This window comes from Pithys albifrons, chromosome 7, assembly GCF_047495875.1.
Source record: "Pithys albifrons albifrons isolate INPA30051 chromosome 7, PitAlb_v1, whole genome shotgun sequence".
Lineage (NCBI taxonomy): Eukaryota > Metazoa > Chordata > Aves > Passeriformes > Thamnophilidae > Pithys > Pithys albifrons.
In genome coordinates, this window is record NC_092464.1 from 59,373,531 (window position 1) to 59,392,010 (window position 18,480).

The window sequence follows — 18,480 nt, forward strand, 5'->3', positions numbered from 1 at the left end:
AGGACAGCAGGATCATCCAGGGAAAGAACTGAATGTCCTAAAGATGTTACATCCTGACTGGAGAGTCCAGGAGACCCATTGCCCAGAACTCCCACCTGAGCTGGGAGAAAGGCAGCATGAAGAGGAAGGGAAAATAGAGAAATTCCTTCACACTCCTATGGAGACCCTACAGAGACAATCAGATGGCCAAAGGGAAGGACTCTGTTGGGTGGTGGATGAGATCAGGGGCTTGTTCTGGGCAGAAATCTGCAGAGCAGGGCTGGCCCAGAGCTGCCTTAACCCCCCTGCCACAGCATTTCAGCAGCAATTCCCTCTCACTCCCTGTCCAGGGCTCTGCTGCCTGGAGCTGTCCCTGCCAGCAGCTGCTTCCCTGGCAGTGCTCCCAGAGCCCATCCCAGCCCTGGGTGCTCAGCTGTGCCCTGCAGAGCCCTCCCAGCACAGGGCACTGCCCAGGGACAGCTCTGCCTGTGCAGGATCTGCTGGCAATGTCAAAGCAACCCTGAGGAGACTGGAAAAGCAGCACTGATGATGTGTGTACCTGGCAGATTTCTAATCTTCCCAGGTTTATTCATCAGTAGGTGTAAACAATTTGAAATGGAGGTGCCACCTCCTGAAATGAGAAATTAATTTCTACTTTTTATGGGCCAGATAGCCCACAAAAAAAAAAGTAAGAACAGGATAATTCCCTTTGAAACAGCCCCTGCCTTTTTGTGCTTCTTGAAAAATATCCTGTGAAATCTCCTGCACTGCTGTCCAGCTCTGAGCACCTTCAAACCACAGAGAACCTTATCCACACAAGGACCCAGCTCTCAGCCATTGCTCCTTCCCCACAACCCTTCTTCCCAGCCCCGGGAGCAGCTCCCCAGGCTGGCTGAGAGCTGACCCTGGCAGGCAGCAGAGTCCCTGTCCCAGCACAGCACCCTGGGCTGCAGGACCCTGCTCTGCACCACAGAGCAGCTGTGGTGCTCTGCACCCCTGTGGGGCACAGCACCCCTGGCTGCACTCCTCAGCTCCACATCTAATCCAAAGTGTCCCCCAACAGCCCCCTCCTCACACATCCCATCAGCTGGGGCTGGGCCAGTTTTAGGAGATGCCTCCAGGAGCTGCCCCTGCATTGCCCTGCACCCACAGACTCACCGTGTCCAGCACTGCAAGGATTTCTCCTCCAAGAGCTCTCAGTCATCCTCCCAATGCTGAACCCCTTTAAGCTCTGTCTGTGCCCTGCTGGTGTCCCTGAGCTGCCCTGGCAGTGCCCTGAGCCCTGCTGGGCTGTGCACAGGAGCTGCTCCTGGGCAGAGCTGTCTCTCTGCAGCGCTGCCCGCTTGCCAGGAGCTCCCTGTGTGCCAGGAGCCCGGCCCAGCTCAGCAGCCTAGCAACAGCCCAGGGCATTTAATGGCCCTCTGGGGGGTTTGGTGCTCAGTCCCTGAACATCAGACCCTGAGGAAAGTTAAAGTGAGACTCAAACTGTAAAGTTTCTTGCAGTGCAAATGGGTCCCACTGAGCGACACAACTGAGAAAACATCCCCAGGATTTTTTTGGAGCAGAAACATGGAGGCAGTGATGACAGGTCAGAGAATCACAGGATCATCAAGGTTGGAAGACACCTTCAAGATCTTCTAGTACAACTGACAACCAGCACCCCCACAATCACCCCTAAATTATATTCCAGGTGCCACATCCAAACACCACCTCAGCACTTGGAGATACCACCACCTCCCTGGGCTACTTATTTCATTGCCTAAGCACCCTTTCAGTCAATAAAAGTTTTATTTAACATTTAATCTGAACCTCGATCTATGCAATTCAAGTCTCTTTCCTCTTTCTGTCCCTATAGGTTTGGCAGAAGCGAGGGAGAATCCCCTCAGTAAGACCTCCTTTTGGGTGTTTGTAGAGGAGCAACAAGGTCCTCCCTGAGCCTTCTCTTCTCCAGACTGAAAAACACCAGTTCCTCATCCAACATGTTTTCCAGACCCTTCCCAGCTAGTGTCCCTTCTCTGGACATGCTCCGGGCCCTCAATGTCCTTTTTTTCAGTGAGGGACCCAGAACTGGACACAGCACTGAAGGTGGGGCTTCATCAGTGGCCAGTGCAGAGGGACAGCCCTGCCCTGGTCCTGCTGGTCACATTATTCCTCATACTGGCCAGGATGCCATTGGCCTTCTTGTCCACCTGGGCACACTCTGGCTCATACCCAGCTGCTCTCAAGCAGCAGCCTCAAGTCTTTTCCTGCTGACTAGCTCTCAAACCACTCTGCTCACAGCCTGGAACATTCCATGGGGTTGTTGTGACTCAAGGACAGGATCTGACTCTTGACCTTATCTATCCAGCCTGTCCACATTCCTCTGCAGAGCCTTCCTGCCCTCCAGCAGATCCACAATCACACCCACCTTGGTGTTGTCCACAACTTTTCTGAGCGTGCACTTGATTCCCTTATCCAGATCATTAAAACGATGTCAAACAAGACCAGCCCCAACACTGAGCCCTGGGGAACCCCACTAGTGACCAGCCCCACATTGATTTAGTTCCATTCCCCACCACTCTCTGGGTCATCAGACAGTTTTTCACCCAGCAAACAGTTCCCTCATCCCAGCCATGAGCAGCCAGTTTCTGCAGGAGATGCTGTGGGAGGTGGTGCCAAAGGCTTGACTGAATTTGAGAGAGACACATCCACAGCCTTTCCCTCCCTGAGTGGGTCATTTTGTAATAGACGGTGATCAGTTTGGTCCTGCAGGACCTGCCTTTCCCAAACCCACACTGACTGGGCCTGATCCCCTGGTTGTCCTGTTCGTGTGTCTGATGGCACTCAGGATGATCTCCTCAATGGACTTCCCTGTCACCAAGGTCAGGCCTGACAGGCCTGGAGTTGTCCAGATCCTCCTCCTGGCCCTGCCTGTAAATCATAGTTTCTGATTTCTTTTCAGCTGGGACTTCCCCAGTTCACCAGGACTGCTGGGCAATGAGTGAAAGTGGCTTGGCCAGCTCTTCCTCCAGCTCCCTCAGTACCCTCAGGTGCATCCCATCTAGGCCAGGGACTTGTGGGGGTCTTATTGACACATTTTTTGTTATCTTTATTTGCAGTGGACAAACTATGTCCCTGTTTGTATCTGCCCCTTCATATTTTCCCCCAACATAACCTCACAATACCCCTGTAGTCCCCCAGGTTTTCTGTCCCTCCTTCCACTGTCTCTTTTTTATCCCCCTGAGTTCCAAACTAAGTTGTCTGTTTCATCAAGCCCCCTTGCTTGTTTTAGGACACAGCCTGTTCCTGGAGCTTAATATTTCCTTCTTAAAGCAGGTCCAGCCTTCCTGGTCTCCTCTGTTCTTTAGGACTGACTCCCAAGGGATTCCATCAATCAATCTTCCAGGCAGGCCACACTCTGCCCACCAGCAGTGCCAGGTGTCAGTTCTGCTGCCCCCTCCTTCCTCACCCAAATGGAAAATGCTGCCATTCAGTGTCTCTGTGCCCAAGATGGCCCCAACCACCACATCCCCCACCAGTCACAGAATCACAGAATGGTTTGTGTTGGGAGGAACCTTAAAGAACAGCTCGTTCCAACCTCCATCATGGGCAGGGACAGCTTTCACTAGACCAAGTTATTCAGAGCCCTATCCAGCCTGGCCTTGAACAACTTCCAGGGATGGAGCAACCAGAACTTCTCTGAGCAACCTGTGCCAGGGCCTCACCACACTCACCCTAAAGAATTTCTTTCTGCTATCTCATCTAACCCTTTCCTCTATCAGTGTGAAGCCATTCCCCCTTGTCCTGTCACTCCAGGCCTGTGTAAATAGTCTCTTTCTAACTTCCTTGTTGGTTCCCTTCAAGTCCTGGAAGGCCACAATTAAGTTACTATAGAGCCTTCTCTTCTTCAGCCTTAACAATCCCAATTCTCTCAGCCTTCCCTCATGGCAGAGCTGCTCCATCCCTCTGATCTTCCTGGTGCCTCCTCTGGACTCGCTCCAACAGCTCCTTGTCCTTGCTGTGCTGGGACCCCAGAGCTGGAGGCAGCTCTGCAGGTGGGGCAACATCCAACCAGGTGTGTTCCAGCAAGGACAGTGTGGAACCTCCTGGAACCAAAGGGGCCATTGTCACACCACAGAACCTCCTGGAACTCAAGGGATATTATGAGACGACAGAACCTCATGGAATCATAGGGCAGTTGTGACAAATGGGGCCTCATGGATCCAGAGGAACCCTGAGATATTTTGGAACCTCCTGGAATGAAGGGGCCTTTGTGACACTGCAGAGGGTTATGGAGCCCAAACTACCCTGGGGACGCTGCTGAACACCATGGAATCAAAAGTACATTGTGATTCTGAAGGGATTAATGGAACTGAAAGAACCCTGAGAATCTGGAACCTCCTGGAATCAAGGGGCCAGTTTGACACTGAAGGGCCTTATGGAGCCAAAGGGACCCTGGGGCACTGTGGAACCTCATGGAACCAAGGGGCCTTTGTGACTTGTGGGGACTCCTGGAACCAAATGAACCCCAGAACATTTTGGAACCTCATGGCCCCAAGGGGCCATTGTGACACTGCAGAGCCTTATGGACCATGGCAGGATGTTCTGCCCTGATCAGGCCCAGAATCCACTCAGAGAATGCAAACAATGCAGGCTCTCTGAGCTGAGTTACTGCTGGCACCAAGGGGCTGTTTGGGTGTTGAATTCTGCTAAAACCAGCCTGGTTCACCAAACTGCAAATGCGCATCCTGCTTTTTGAAGCACCATTGGACAGAGAAGCTGCTCACTGGCCTGGAAACATGTGACTAGCAATCCCTGTCCAACTTCCATATGGCAGATCCTTCCACAGACTGCCTTGAAGCATGTGGAGCTTCTCCCATGAAGCAGGGACGGCTCTTCATGGTCACTGCCCAGGGGTTAAGGGAAGGAGAGAGATCTGCCCTCTTTAGTTGTGTGAGTTACATCAGTCCCTTTTAAATGATTGATTCTTTTTGCTGCTTTTTATCAACTGCATTAAAATAATTGTTTTGACACAGTGCACTGCACTATTTTATGCTATAATATACTCTACTAGGAGGCTTTAGCTTTTCCAGAGTGTATTAAATATTTAAGAAAATATCTGTTCACTTGTCTGCTGTTCTGTCTGCTCATTTATCATAATATATAATGCAATTTATATAAGTGGATCTGATTTGCCATCATGAAAACCTGTGAGGAAAAGTGATTCAATCACCCATCTATAACTCCTGAAATGAGCCCTTGATTCCATGAGGTTCCACAGAGTGACAATGAATCCATTGTATCAATAAGACTCTGCAGTGTCACACTGGGCTGTTCATTCCATGAGGTTCCACAGTGTCCCAGTGGTGGTGTGAGAGATGGTGGAGCTTTTCTTTTTGTAGTCAGAAATAGAATGAGAAAGAAATAATGTCACCAATGGCATCTGGGAAGGTCCAGACTGGACATGTGAAGAAAGAAATTTCCCTCCAAGAGAAGTGCTCTGATACAAAGCATCACCAAGAAGGGGTCTGGGCCAGCACAAGACTATGTGTGCCAAGGCAGAGCCAGGGAGGAGGGAGAGATGTCAGTGCAGGAAGGGGCCAGCGAGGTGGGGCAGCCGGGGGATGCCGACAGCCTGCAGGGAAAGGGGCAGGGCATGGACACCATAGGATAGCCTGGGCTGGAGAGGAGACAGGGATGTGCAGAAGCTGAAAAGCCCCGAGAGAGGCAACTTGTGCAGGCCTTTGGCAATGGCTGCTGTGTGTGCCCCTGATGGCATGAGGAGACAAGTGAGCCTTGCAGCCCTGGGGCCTCATTGCCTCCTTGTCCCTGCTCAGCAGCCTGAGAGGTGCCACCCATCCTCCTGCCCCTGGTTTTCCACATCCCACACCCCGATATCCAAGGAAGAGCCCCGAGGAATGAGGGAGAGACAGGATCTCCCTTCCCAGGGCTGGGACCTTTGGGTTAATGAAATGCTTCTTACTTTCCTCAGCATCAGAGTGACCTTTCTTTCCTAGTCCATATTTGTCATCATTGTCTCTTTGTTTTCTAACTGGAATCTGGGGACACTTTCTCAGTTATGTCCCTCAGAGGGACCCATTAACAACAAAAGAAACTTTAAAGTTTGATTCTGACATTGCTTTCTCAAGAGGTTCCTGCACCTTTCCTCAGGGTCTGATGTTCAGGGACTCAGCACCAAAACCCCCAGAGGGCCATTAAATGCCCTGGGCTGTTGCTGTGCTGCTGAGCTGGGCCGGGCTCCTGGCACACAGGGAGCTCCTGGCAAGCGGGCAGCGCTGCAGAGAGACAGCTCTGCCCAGGAGCAGCTCCTGTGCACAGCCCAGCAGGGCTCAGGGCACTGCCTGCACACACCGAGGGCAGAAAAGCAGGGCAGAGAGAGGTTACACAGAGTCTGGGATGTAAGGAAAGTTGAGAGGAAGATCCACAGAAGAGGAATCTTTCCAGGCTTTCAGAAGGTAAGTCTGCATGAAGGGCAATGTATGTGCAGTTTGTGGGAAGATCTCCCAACGCTGGCAAATCCCACAACCTGGGGGGTCTCTAATGTGGGATATCACAGTGTCTCTGGTGCTGAAGAGGAGGACGGGCTGCAAAGCAGGGACTCTCTGCTGCACCATCCCACGGACATCCCAACAGGGTTCCCTTCTCCCAGGGATGGCTGCAGGGTTTGAATCCTGGCTGTGCCAACCAGGCTGCCCCAAACTGTCCTGCAGAGTAGGGTCCTGCACCCCAGGGTGCTGAGCCAGTGCAGGAGCTCTGCCACCTGCCAGGGGCAGCTCTCAGCTGGTCTGGGGAGCTCCCTCAGTGCTGGGGGAGAGGCTGTGGATGGAAACAGCAAACCCTGGTAGGGCAGGGGAGAACAGGTTTCTTCTGCTATCAAGTGAGAGTTTCATAGGTGAGGACTGCTTATAGAACCACAGCACTCCAGGATATTTTCCAGGGGATACTTGAAGGACAACGTGAAAGGAGGGATTTCTAGCAAGCTCTCAAGCCACATACCTGGTGGTTTGTCATGCAGAGGGAACACTGAGGAGCTGCACAGGGGCTGAGAACTACCTGGCATTGTTGGTGTCTGGGAGTTGGCACAGCTGGCTCAGGTGATGCTGCCCTGAGTGCCCACATTGTTTTGCCCTGGCTTCTCCCAGCTGGACCCTCACTAATCATTTCCTTGTTTCTCAACTTGCCCTTGTTACTGGGGTTGTTTCCTCCTCTCAGTTAGGCTCACTAGGAATTGGAGTTCAAGCTACAGAGTCAATCACTGATCCTGTGATCCCCCTCAGGCAGGTGGGTCCCTGGGAATGAGACATTCCAATTTTCCTCTGACCTGTGGGGCTGTCAGTAGTAAATTCTGTGTGCCTGGAGAATGAGGTGTGTTTCCCAGAATCAAACCCCATTGTCAGGACACTTGGCTCTTCTCTGAGATGTCCTTCCAAGCTGGGAGCTGCCTCAAGAATGCAAATCATCTTCATAGCACAATTGTGTTATCTGAAATCCCCAGTGCAGAGGGGCAGAGATGCTGTGCCCATCCCAGGAAATGCTGTTGAGTTGGTGAGAAGAACCATGTGTGTCCTTGAGACCTTGAGCCAGGCTGAGACGCTGAGTGGTCTGTGATGGATCTCTTTGCTCTCAACAGTGTCTGGTGGCATTTCAGGCAAAAATGAGAATGTGATCACCCTCTGTCTGAGGAAGGCCCAAGTCCAGGGCAGCTGGAAGAAGGCAGAGGGACAGAGCAGCTCCCCTCACTCTGCACTAAGCCACAGACATCGTCCTGTTCGGGAAGCCCTGCTCTGCTCTTCCTCAGGGCAGCACAAATGCTGAGGGGTTCTGCCATCCAGGAAAACTCCACAGGGAAGATGAGGGGAGTCAGAAACAAAACACCCAAACCTCTGAAACTGTCTTCTGGAATCCTGAAATCTTCTCAAAAGTGGGAGTGCAGATGCCCATGAGAACTTTTGCTTTAGGAGCAGTTTCATCTGACACAGCTGAACACCAGGATAGGCCCTGCCCCCACCATGGCCATGACCCCCCTGGAGCAGAGCAGGGCTGACCCTCACAGCCAGTGGGCAGAGGGGCTGCTCCTCATGGGAAATGTAGTGAGCACCAAGCAGGGCTCCAGCCATGGATATGAAGCAAAGTTTCCTGAAAAAGGAAAAGTGGGGAGTGTGAGCAGAAGGGAAAGGGGTATTGGGAAATGGCTTTGATTCTTTCAGAAATATCTAATCTGATTTGTCACTGTTATTTCCTCCTTGGACAGTGCCCCCCCTCCAGAAGCAGGAAATGCCCAACAGCAGCTCCATCAGCCAGTTCCTCCTCCTGCCATTGGCAGACACGCGGCAGCTGCAGCTCCTGCACTTGTGGCTCTTCCTGGGCATCTTCCTGGCTGCCCTCCTGGGCAACGGCCTCATCATCAGCGTCGTAGCCTGCGACCACCACCTGCACACCCCCATGCACTTCTTCCTGCTCAACCTGTCCCTCACAGACCTGGGCTCCATCTGCACCATTCTCCCCAAAGCCATGCACAACTCCCTCTGGGACACCACAACCATCTCCTACACAGGTTGTGCTGCACAGGTCTTCTTCCTTATTTTCTTCATTGGAACAGAGATTTCCCTGCTCACGATCATGTGCTACGACCGCTACGTTGCCATCTGCAAACCCCTGCACTACGGGACCCTCCTGGGCAGCAGAGCTTGTGCCCACATGGCAGCAGCTGCCTGGGCCACTGCTTTTCTCAATGCTCTGCTGCACACAGTCAATACATTTTCCCTGCCCCTGTGCCATGGCAATGCCCTAAGTCAGATCTTCTGTGAAATCCCTCAGATCCTCAAGCTCTCCTGCTCACACTCCTACCTCAGGGAAATTGGGCTCCTTCTGGTTACTGCCTGTTTAGTGTTTGGTTATTTTGTTTTCATAGTTTTCTCCTATGTGCAGATCTTCAGGGCTGTGCTGAGGATCCCCTCTGAGCAGGGACGGCACAAAGCCTTTTCCACGTGCCTCCCTCACCTGGCTGTGGTCTCCCTGTTTCTCAGCACTGATGTGTTTGCCCACCTGAAGTCTCCCTCCATGTCCTCTCCATCTCTGGATGTGGTGGTGGCAGTTCTGTACTTGGTGGTGCCTCAAACATTGAACCCCCTCATCTACAGCCTGAGGAACCAGGAGCTCAAGAATGCTGTGAGGAAAATGATGACTTGATGCTCTCCAGAAGCATAAAACTGTTGTTTCTGTTGATGTCTGCATAGCATTCGGACTGGAACTCATTACAGCCCCATCCTGGTTTCTCAGCATTTTGGTGGGAGTCATGTGATAAGTTTGTGCACAAATAAATTTTTTAATTAACCTCCATTATAATCTAGTATGTTTCTTTGGAGTTTGACCCAGAGACTGTCTAAATGAGGATTTGTTCCACTTGAGTAGTTACACAAAATAAAGGACAGTGCAGTGACTTGTTTGATCCTTCTTCTTAGGCATTCAGAAAGGACAGCTCACTGCAGGACAGTGCAGGTTTACAGAGAGGAGGGGACTGTTCAGAGCTGCCCTTTCCTCTTCCACACTCTCCTAAGCCCTTGTGTTGGTCCAAGGCCTTGGTACTCTGCCAGCTTGGTCACATCCTGCTGTGTGTCCATCCTGGGCTCACAGCCAGGGACAGGCCATGGGCACTGCTGGGACACAGCTGGGCTGCACAACAGCAGCTCCATCAGGAAAGGGGTTCTCCTGAGGGCAGGACAGGAAGGCTTTGGGCTTCCTCCGAAGTTGCTCTTAAGAACATGCCTAAGGAAGAGACATTCAAGAGGCAACTTGTGCTGCTTTGTCTGCCCATGGCTCAGTGTGATGAGATCAGGTTCCCAGTGTGACTTTCAAAGGACTTAGTTCTGGTTCAGGTTTTACTTGTTGGTGGCCAGAGACCATGCAGATGAGATTAACCTTCCTGGGGTTCAACAGCTTGTGACAGGGCTGATGGCAGGAAAGTGATTTGCTTAAGACACTTTGGAGCTGCCAGGAGAACACGAGACCTGCAGCAACAGTGTGAGCAGGAGCTGACAGTGAATAGAGCCCAATGAGAACAGGCCTGTCCAGCTCGGAGTCACCCAGAGATAATATTCTACATCTGAGTGTGAACTGAAAAAAAAGAGCCCTGCAACCCCAGGGAATACAGCAGGTTGAGGGAAAGGAGTCCTGTGATTCATTTTACTTTCCATAAGCATTCATGGTCTGGATGCAGTGCAGCCCCCAGACCCATCTCCCAGCACTGGAACAAGGCAGGGCCCCTCTGAGCACCCTCCATGGTCACACAAGAGCTTGTGTGGCAGGGGGTCAGTGGCAGGGACCACCATCAGTTGGCTCTGCCTCCCAGCCTGACCAGCACAGCCCAGCAGAGGCCCCATATGGCCCTGGGCACCACAGCCCCTGTGCCCTGCAGAGCAGCATCCCCAGCTTGGGGGCTGTGGGGAGCACGGGGAGGGGCTGCAGGAATGGCTGGTCAGGCCAGCCCAGACGTGTTTCCCTGGGGAAAGGCTCTGTGGGGAGATGGGATGTGCCAGGAGAAGAGCAGGACAGGCTGTGGGTGCAGAGGAGCCATGGAAAGAGTCTGCCCTGTCCCTGGGGCTGCCTGAGATGATGATCTCCTGAACATTTCAGACACAGAGTCACTGTTCCTGACCTCCATTTCCTCCATTTCTTGCTGCAGGGCCAGACATGATTGTGCTGCTCTGTGGGGCTGGGGCTGGGGCAGGTGGATTGGTGGGACCAGGGAGGGGCGGGACTGGGCCATGCCAGGGAGAGGGAAACCCCAGTGTTGAGCTGAAGTGTGTGAGTGTGCAGGGTGGGGGCTCTGCAGGGCTGAGGTGCCTCCAGCCCCGGGCAGAGGCAGCAGGAGCCCAGGGAGACACTGCACCTGCTGCCAGGAACTGTCTGTGTGTGTGCAAGGGAAGGACTCGTGTCTCTGAACAGCCCTGGGGGTGTGAGCAGGGCATGAGCCCAGCTCAGGTGTGGGAACCTGCCAGAGCCCTGACATTTCTGGGTGTGACTGCAGGAACAACCTCCCTGTCCCAGGGACATTTATCTCACCAGCCTTGAGCATGCCCATTGCAAATGTCCATGTCTCCTCCATCCCTCTCCTCTGCCTTTATGCCCCTTTCTTCTCACACCAGGAAACAGCCTGGGGGAATCTCCCCTGTGCAGTCAGAGAGGCTCTGTGAGCAGGAGTGACAGTGTTCTCCAGAAGGTGCATTTGTCCCCTTTGACATGGCCCAGAGCTCAGGACTGTGAAAACATTCCCAAGCACACACAGCTTGGAGAGATCTTGGAAGGCAAATTGGGAGAGGAAGAATAGAAGAGGCAAAATTAGGGATACGAAACAATCCCAAAGAAGTTCAGTAGCTCCTCTGAGCAATGTTTCTGCATTCAAAACACTGGTAGGAAATGTACTCTGATAAATAGCTGCACAAATATTTTCACATAAACAGGGAGTGAATCAGATTAATAGAACAAGTGTGTGGTGTTGTCAGTAAAAAGAAAATTATGAAAAAACCTTGAAATTAAAAATAAACAGCACATCATAATGATAGGCAAGGAAGTCTTCAACAATTACCAGGATTTCTTGTCTGCAGAGGTTTCAACTACCTCCTAAAACCCACACTCCTGGCTTCAGGCCATGACTTCCCAGAGCAGTCACAGAGTTGGCCACTGCCCCAGAGATGCCCCAGGGCAGCTCAAGGACCCAAGTGTGAAAAGTCCCCCAGAGTGTCTGTGAGCCCTTCTGGAGCAGGAGCTGCTGGGCAGGAAGGATCAGCTGGGGAGGGGCAGGGAATCCCCCCCTGCAGCACTGCTGGCCAGGCTGAGGAGGGTCCTCTCCAGCACAGCAGAACATCCTGTCCCCTTGGGGGCTGGGCTGTCAGGTGTGTTCCCAGAACTGACTGGCCAAGCTGGGCAGGCAGATGCTCAGGGGTCATGAAGGGTGTCACAAAGCTGAGCCCATCCAGCTGAAGGATTTGGGGAGGTCAGAAGGAACTGGGACAAAAGGGATGGGATATCTGGGGGAGGGAAGGGGGGCTTGGCCAACAGAGATGAAAGATTTGTGCACTTTGGCCACATCAACCCCCTGCAGCGCTCCAGGCTGGGCACAGAGTGGCTGGAGAGCAGCCAGGCAGAAAGCGACCTGGGGGGACTGACTGACAGGAAGTTCAACAGGAGCCAACAGTGTGCCCAGGTGGCCAAGATAGCCAGTGGGATCCTATGCTGGATCCAAACTAGCGTGGCCAGCAGACCCAGGGCAGTGACCCTTTCCCTGGACTCTGCGGTGGGGAGGCCACACCTTGAGTGTTGTGTTCAGTTCTGGGCCCCTCAGTCCAGGAACGATATTGAGGGGCTGGAGTGGGGCCAGAGAAGAACAACGAGACTGGAGAAGGGACTGGAGCACAAGTGCTGTGGTTAGAGGCTGAGGGAGCTGGGGGTGTTTAGCCTGGAGGAGGCTGAGGGGCGATCTTACCGCTGTCTAGAACTTCCTGAAGGGAAGTTCTGGACATGTGGGGGTTGGTCTCTTCTCCCAGGCACTCAGCAATAGGACAAGGGGGCACGATGGGCTCAAGCTCTGCCAGGGGAAATTGAAGTTGGAGAGCAGAAAAAAATTCTTTGCAGAGAGAGTGCTCAGGGATTGGAATGGGCTGCCCAGAGAGGGGGTGGATTCCACATCCCTGGATGTTTTAAACGCAGATTGGCCGTGCCCCTGAGTGCCATGATCTGGTAAAGGGACTGGAGTTGGACCAAGGGTTGGACTTGGTGATCTTGGAAGGCTTTTCCAACCCAATCTATTCTATGATTCTATGATTTTGGTGAGGTAAAATCAGGTTCAGGTAATGCTGAGAGTGTTGAAACACTGACTGTGCAAACACTCCTGATGGACCTTTACCTATAATTTGTGTGCCATTGCAACTTCTGTTGGGATGTGAATATAACTTGATACTCCTAATTTCACCCCCAGCAATCTTCTCTCAGGAACCAACGGAACCCTGGGACACTGTGGAAAGCCTTGGAACCAAGGGGCCATTCTGACAATTGGGAACCTCATGGAATCAAAGTTCCATTGTGACCCTGCAGGACCTCAAGGAAACAGATGCCCATTGTGACCCTGTGGAGCCTCATGGAATCCAGGGATCATTGTGACACTACAGGGCCTCATGGACTCCAAGGAACCCTGGGACACGGCAGAAATTCATGGAATCAAGGGGGCATTATGACACTGCAGGACCTCATGGATTCAAAGGAATCCTGGAACATTCTGGAATCTGATGAAATCATTGCTCAGTTGTAACATTGCAGAAACCCAGGGGCAATTTTGATATTTAAGGGCCTCATGGAACAAAAGGGACCCTGCGACACTGTGGAAACTCTTCGAAAAAGGGGGTCATTGAAACACTGCAGGGCCTGAAGGAACCAAAGGTATCCTGGGACACTGCAGAGCTCATGGAACCAAAGGGTTCATTGTGACATGTGGGGCCTCATGGAACAAAAGGGGTCTTGAGACAGTTTTTAACTTCATAGAATTAAGGGGTCATTGTCACACTGTGAAACCTCAGGGAACCAGGATGTCACCTGGACACTGCAGGGCCTCACAGAACTAAAGCAATCCTGTGACAGTATGGAACATTGTGGAAATATTTTGGGTCTGGCTGAGCTGGAGCTCATTTCCCCACAGCAGCCCTCCCAGTGCTGTGCTTTGTGTTGGGAGCTGGAAAGGTGCTGAGAACACACCAATGTTTTGGCTACTGCTGAGCAGACCTGGCACAGCCCCAGCACTGCAACGTTCCTTCCCCAACTGAGGGCGAGATCCTGGGAGGAAACACAGCCAGGCCAACTGAGCCAGAGTGACCAGATCATGGAATGTCAGATCATGGAATGTCAGCTCAGATATAAAAGCTGACGAAAGGAGAAGGAAGGGGAGCATTCATTGTTTCCAATATTTGCCTGCTGAGCAGCTGCTCCGTGTGCTGAAGCCTGGCTTGCTGGGACATGGCCAGACATCACTGATGATGGGAAGTAGAGAACAAACCTGGTTATTTTCCTCTTTGTTTTTGTGCAAACTTTGGCTTTTGATTTAGTAAAGTGCCTTATCCCAACCCACCAGTCATTTTCCACCTTATTCTCTCTCCCCTGTCCATCTGGGAAGGGCAGTGATAGAGCGGCTTGATGGGCAGCCTGTAATTCTCCCCATTCTCATTTTGCTCCTCTTAAAGATGGGCTTGGCATCTGCCTTTTCCAAGGACCCCAGAACCTCTCAGATTGCTCTGGCCCTTTTGAGAGCACAGCCCAGAATCCCAGGCAAGGGTGATGCAGCAGTTCAGGAGCACTTGCAATGAACTGTCTAAGACCACTGAGATGAATCTCACTGGGCCAGTGGAGTTTGTTCCTGGAGTCACTCACAGAAATGTCGAGGTCCAGCAAGACATCCACCTCTGAACTGGGATTGTGGGATTCTCATGCACCCAGGGGTGATCAGAAAGTCTTTCCCTTTTACACCCATGGGTAGATCATTGCAGGAGTCACAGTCTCTCCCTGGGCTCTCACTGCCACTGCTGGGGACTGGAGGCACCTCAGCCCTGTGGGGTGTCACCTGCTCTGCCCCTCTCTGAGATGCCCCACGGCCTGAGGGATGGACACAGGGGGAGCTCTGTGCTCAGAAGCACATCCCAGTGCTGCATCCTGGGGGTTTTCCAGGGGATGTGGGGCCCAGAGTGAAGTGACCTCGAGACACTGTGTGTCCCACAGCCCTTCCCAGCATCTCCAGGATTAGCTGATGGTTTTTGTGTTCTCTTGGGTTCATCTCCCCCCACATACACACTGTGCATGCTGAAGTCTCCTCTGTACAATTGCAGCATGGCCTTGTGAACTGCTCATTTGGTGTCCCCATGGAGGGACAAACAACCTGTCAGTGGTGGGTGAGAGGCCAGTGCTGAGAATGGTGTTTGCAGGGGGTGATCTGTGACAATTGCCCTGGGACCCCTTGCCCAGGGTGTCCAGGAAACAAAGACAAAGCCCAGACCCTGCTCTGCTGCTCCTTCAGGTGTGTCCCTGGAGGCCTGGCTGTGGAAGGGACACTGCTGTGCCCTCTCCTGCTCTCACACACTTTGGCTCTTCACTGTGCTTTTCTGCAACAGGGCAGTTTCCTGGGGCTTGACAGCCTATGAGAAGACACCAGTTCCTTACAGCCCCAGGGCTTGTCACCTCCTCACCCACTCCATAGAGCCGTGGAGGTGTCCTACTGCTCTCCTGCACTCCCCATTCCACACCCCACATCACTCTGCTCCAGGAGCATCCTGTGAGGAACCAGAGATGGGTGTCAGAGCTTGGCTGTCCTGCTTGGCGAAGTCCATCAGGCACTTTCACAGCCACATTCCACAGTCCCTTTTCCACCTGTAACCAGTAACTCTGAGCTGCTGCTTCCCCAGCCCCAGGGAGGGTCTTTTTGTCTGCTCTTCCCCTCTGGGGTCTCTTTTCAGTCATGGCCTCAGTGGGGCTTGCTGACACTCTCAGGAACTTGAAGGTTTGATGGTGAATTTTGCTTTTTTAAAGGTTTGTTCAGTTTTCAAATCTTCAGTTCAGGAATTCAGTGCCAGAGGCCTCATTAACATTCAAAACATCCTAACAAGACAAGCCTTGGGGAATAATTTAATATTAAGTCTTCAATTCTTTTATGCTTCATTAGACAGATACCAGAACTGTATTCAAAGTGAGTGTACTACAGTGACAATAAAATGAAGAAATATAACTTTTTGTCCCATTTACTTTTTTCCCGGTTTATACACTGAGAGCAGCAAACCCTAATTGATATTGTCCCCAAGCACCAGGGATGGTCTCCTTGTCTGCTCTTTCCCTTCATAGTCTCTTTTCACTGATGGCATTTTAACAAAACCAACCCCTGGGAATAATTTACTTTTACATTTTCAAATCTTCTGTGGTCAATTACAGAGATCTCAGAAATACATTCAAAGTGAATACCTTATACTATTAAATTAAACACAAGTGAAAATATGTCTTTTTTTGGCCTGTTTATTTTTTCCTCTTTATACATTATTATCAGCAATTCCCTATTGATATTGACCCAGAGCATCTCCTAATTCAGTGTGAATAGATATGAAAATCAAGACCCTTTTTGTCTGACAATCCATCAGACTTTATCCCTAATCCCTGCCCCACCATTTCCCTCATCACAACCCTGGCACTCAAAGCAGCCTTGTGGAATCTGAGCTTCCTCCACTAAAGGCTGGACCTGCAGGTTTCATCTCCTGGGCACCAACTCCCACCTGCTGTACTTGAAGAAAGAGCTGCAGGAGACACACAGGGATGTTCATGTATTGTCAGCAAACAAAACCAAAGGAAGGCACAGCTCAGTAAAAAGTAAAAGTCCTTCCTCTGATGTATATTAAGTCTACCTTGCATCCCCTGAAGTCCACTTGCCACACCTTAGATCAATGGCAAACACTTTCTGTGTCAAGCCCAAATCCCAAGGTCCCCTCAAACACTCCCTGTCCCCAGTTCTGCCCATATTTGCTCTTTCACAAGCAAGTCACACTCAGTGGTCACAAGGTCCCTTGGTCCACAGAGGGAGGAAAAGAGAAAAAGTGAATGAAATTACCTATTGTACAGAGCTAAATATGCACTTACCCCAATATTCTGGGGATACAGGAACTTTATCAAACATTCTCTGCAACATCTGTTCACTGGGGATAAATCTGTCTGAATGGCCAAGCCCAAGGAATGGTGGGGAATGGAGTTACACCCAGGGACCAGTATTGGGGTCAGCTCAGTTAAACATCTTTATCAATGATCTGGATGAGGACATCAAGTGCGCCTCACTCAGTCAGCTCACAAATCACACCAGGCTGGGTGGGATTGCTGATCTGCTGGAGGGCAGGAAGGCTCTGCAGAGGGGTCTGGACAGGCTGGATCAATGGGCCCAGGCCAGATGGATGAGGTTCAACAAGGCCAAGTGCTGGGTCTTGCCCTGGGGTCACAACCACCCCAAATCCCTGAACCTGAACCCCACAGCCTGTCCTGTGTCTCTAATCCCTTCATTTCCAAGAACTCTGTTGGACAAGGGAGCTCTGTGCTCTGGATGTGGGACAAGATCCAAGTGGCACTGGAGTGGAACCAAAACCCATCAGGTTTGTGCTCTTTAGGGGACCAGGAACTGGTGACACTTAGAGACACAGAAAGTCTCCCTTCATTGCCCACTGTACAAATTAAACAGGATACAATTTAAAACCTCCACAGCTCTTTGTGCAGCTTTCCTCAGCCACAGCAACCAGGATAAGCCACGTCCTTGCTGTGCTGGTCCCACAGCCCAGGGTGCTCCTGGCCTCCCTTGCTGCCAGGGCACACGGCTGCCTCCTGCCCAGCTCCTGCCCACCCACAGCTGCCTTACAGGGCTGCTCCCAGCCAGGCAGCTCCCAGCCTGTGCCATGGCCAGGGCAGTGCCCTGCAGGGGCACACACTGCCATGTGTCCCTCTGGCATTGCAAGAGGGTCCTGCCAAGACAGGATCTACTCATCCCTGAAGCTTTCCCTGAGCACAGAGGTCTGAGAGACCTTTCCAATGAAGACTCAGGCAGAGAAGCCATGGAGTCCCTCAGCCCCACAGCAGTGTCTGCTGGAATTAAATCCCCCTCCCCATTCCACAGCAGCCCTGCATTTCCCTCCTTCAGCCTTGGTCTCCAGCACAGCCACTGAGGCTCTTTTGGCTCTTGACTTTTCCTGCAGCCACCAACTCCAAGGGAGCTTTGCCTTCCCCACAGTCCCACATGCACAGCAGAGACCATGCCCAGGAATTGTTTCTTTGTTCCTGGCCCTGCTGTCACCCCCTGGCAAATGTTCCATGGCCCCTTTGTGCCCCACTGCCCCACAGCTGGTCCCACAGCCCCCTGTGCAGCCCCAGCCCAGGGCAGGAGCATCCATGGTGGGGAATGGCCCATCTGTTGGCATGCCTGGGGCAGTACTTGGCCTTGGTCACAAGACTGGACTAACCAACTGGGATAAAATGAATAGTGACTTTTTTTTTTTAAATAACAGTAAAGTTAGGAGAAGAAAGGAAAACTGTATAAGAGGAGAGACTTGGTCTCTCATGAAATGAACTGGGTGCCACTGACAGAGCAAAGCAGGCAGTCTCTTCCTGCTGAAAAGCATCCAGTCATCATTTTCCTCACAGCATCCTTCAGCTCCTGGTTCCTCAGGCTGTAGATGAGGGGGTTCACTATTGGAGGCACCACTGAGTACAGAACTGCCGCCACCAGATCCAGGGATGGGGAGGACATGGAGGGAGGCTTCAGGTAAGAAAATGTGCCAGTGCTGACAAACAGGGAGACCACGGCCAGGTGAGGGAGGCACGTGGAAAAGGCTTTGTGCCGTCCCTGCTCAGAGGGGATCCTCAGCACAGCCCTGAAGATCTGCACATAGGAGAAAACTATGAAAATGAAACATCCCATAAATAAAAAAAAACTAGCCACAATAAGCCCAA

The 18,480-nt window shown here is 51.9% G+C and overlaps 1 protein-coding gene across 1 annotated transcript in view; it reads left to right on the forward strand.

Moving 5' to 3' along the window:
• The window catches only part of LOC139673816 (zinc finger protein 850-like), a 554,262-nt gene that overhangs the window by 57,694 nt on the left and 478,088 nt on the right, over nucleotides 1-18,480 (forward strand). The window lies entirely within an intron of this gene.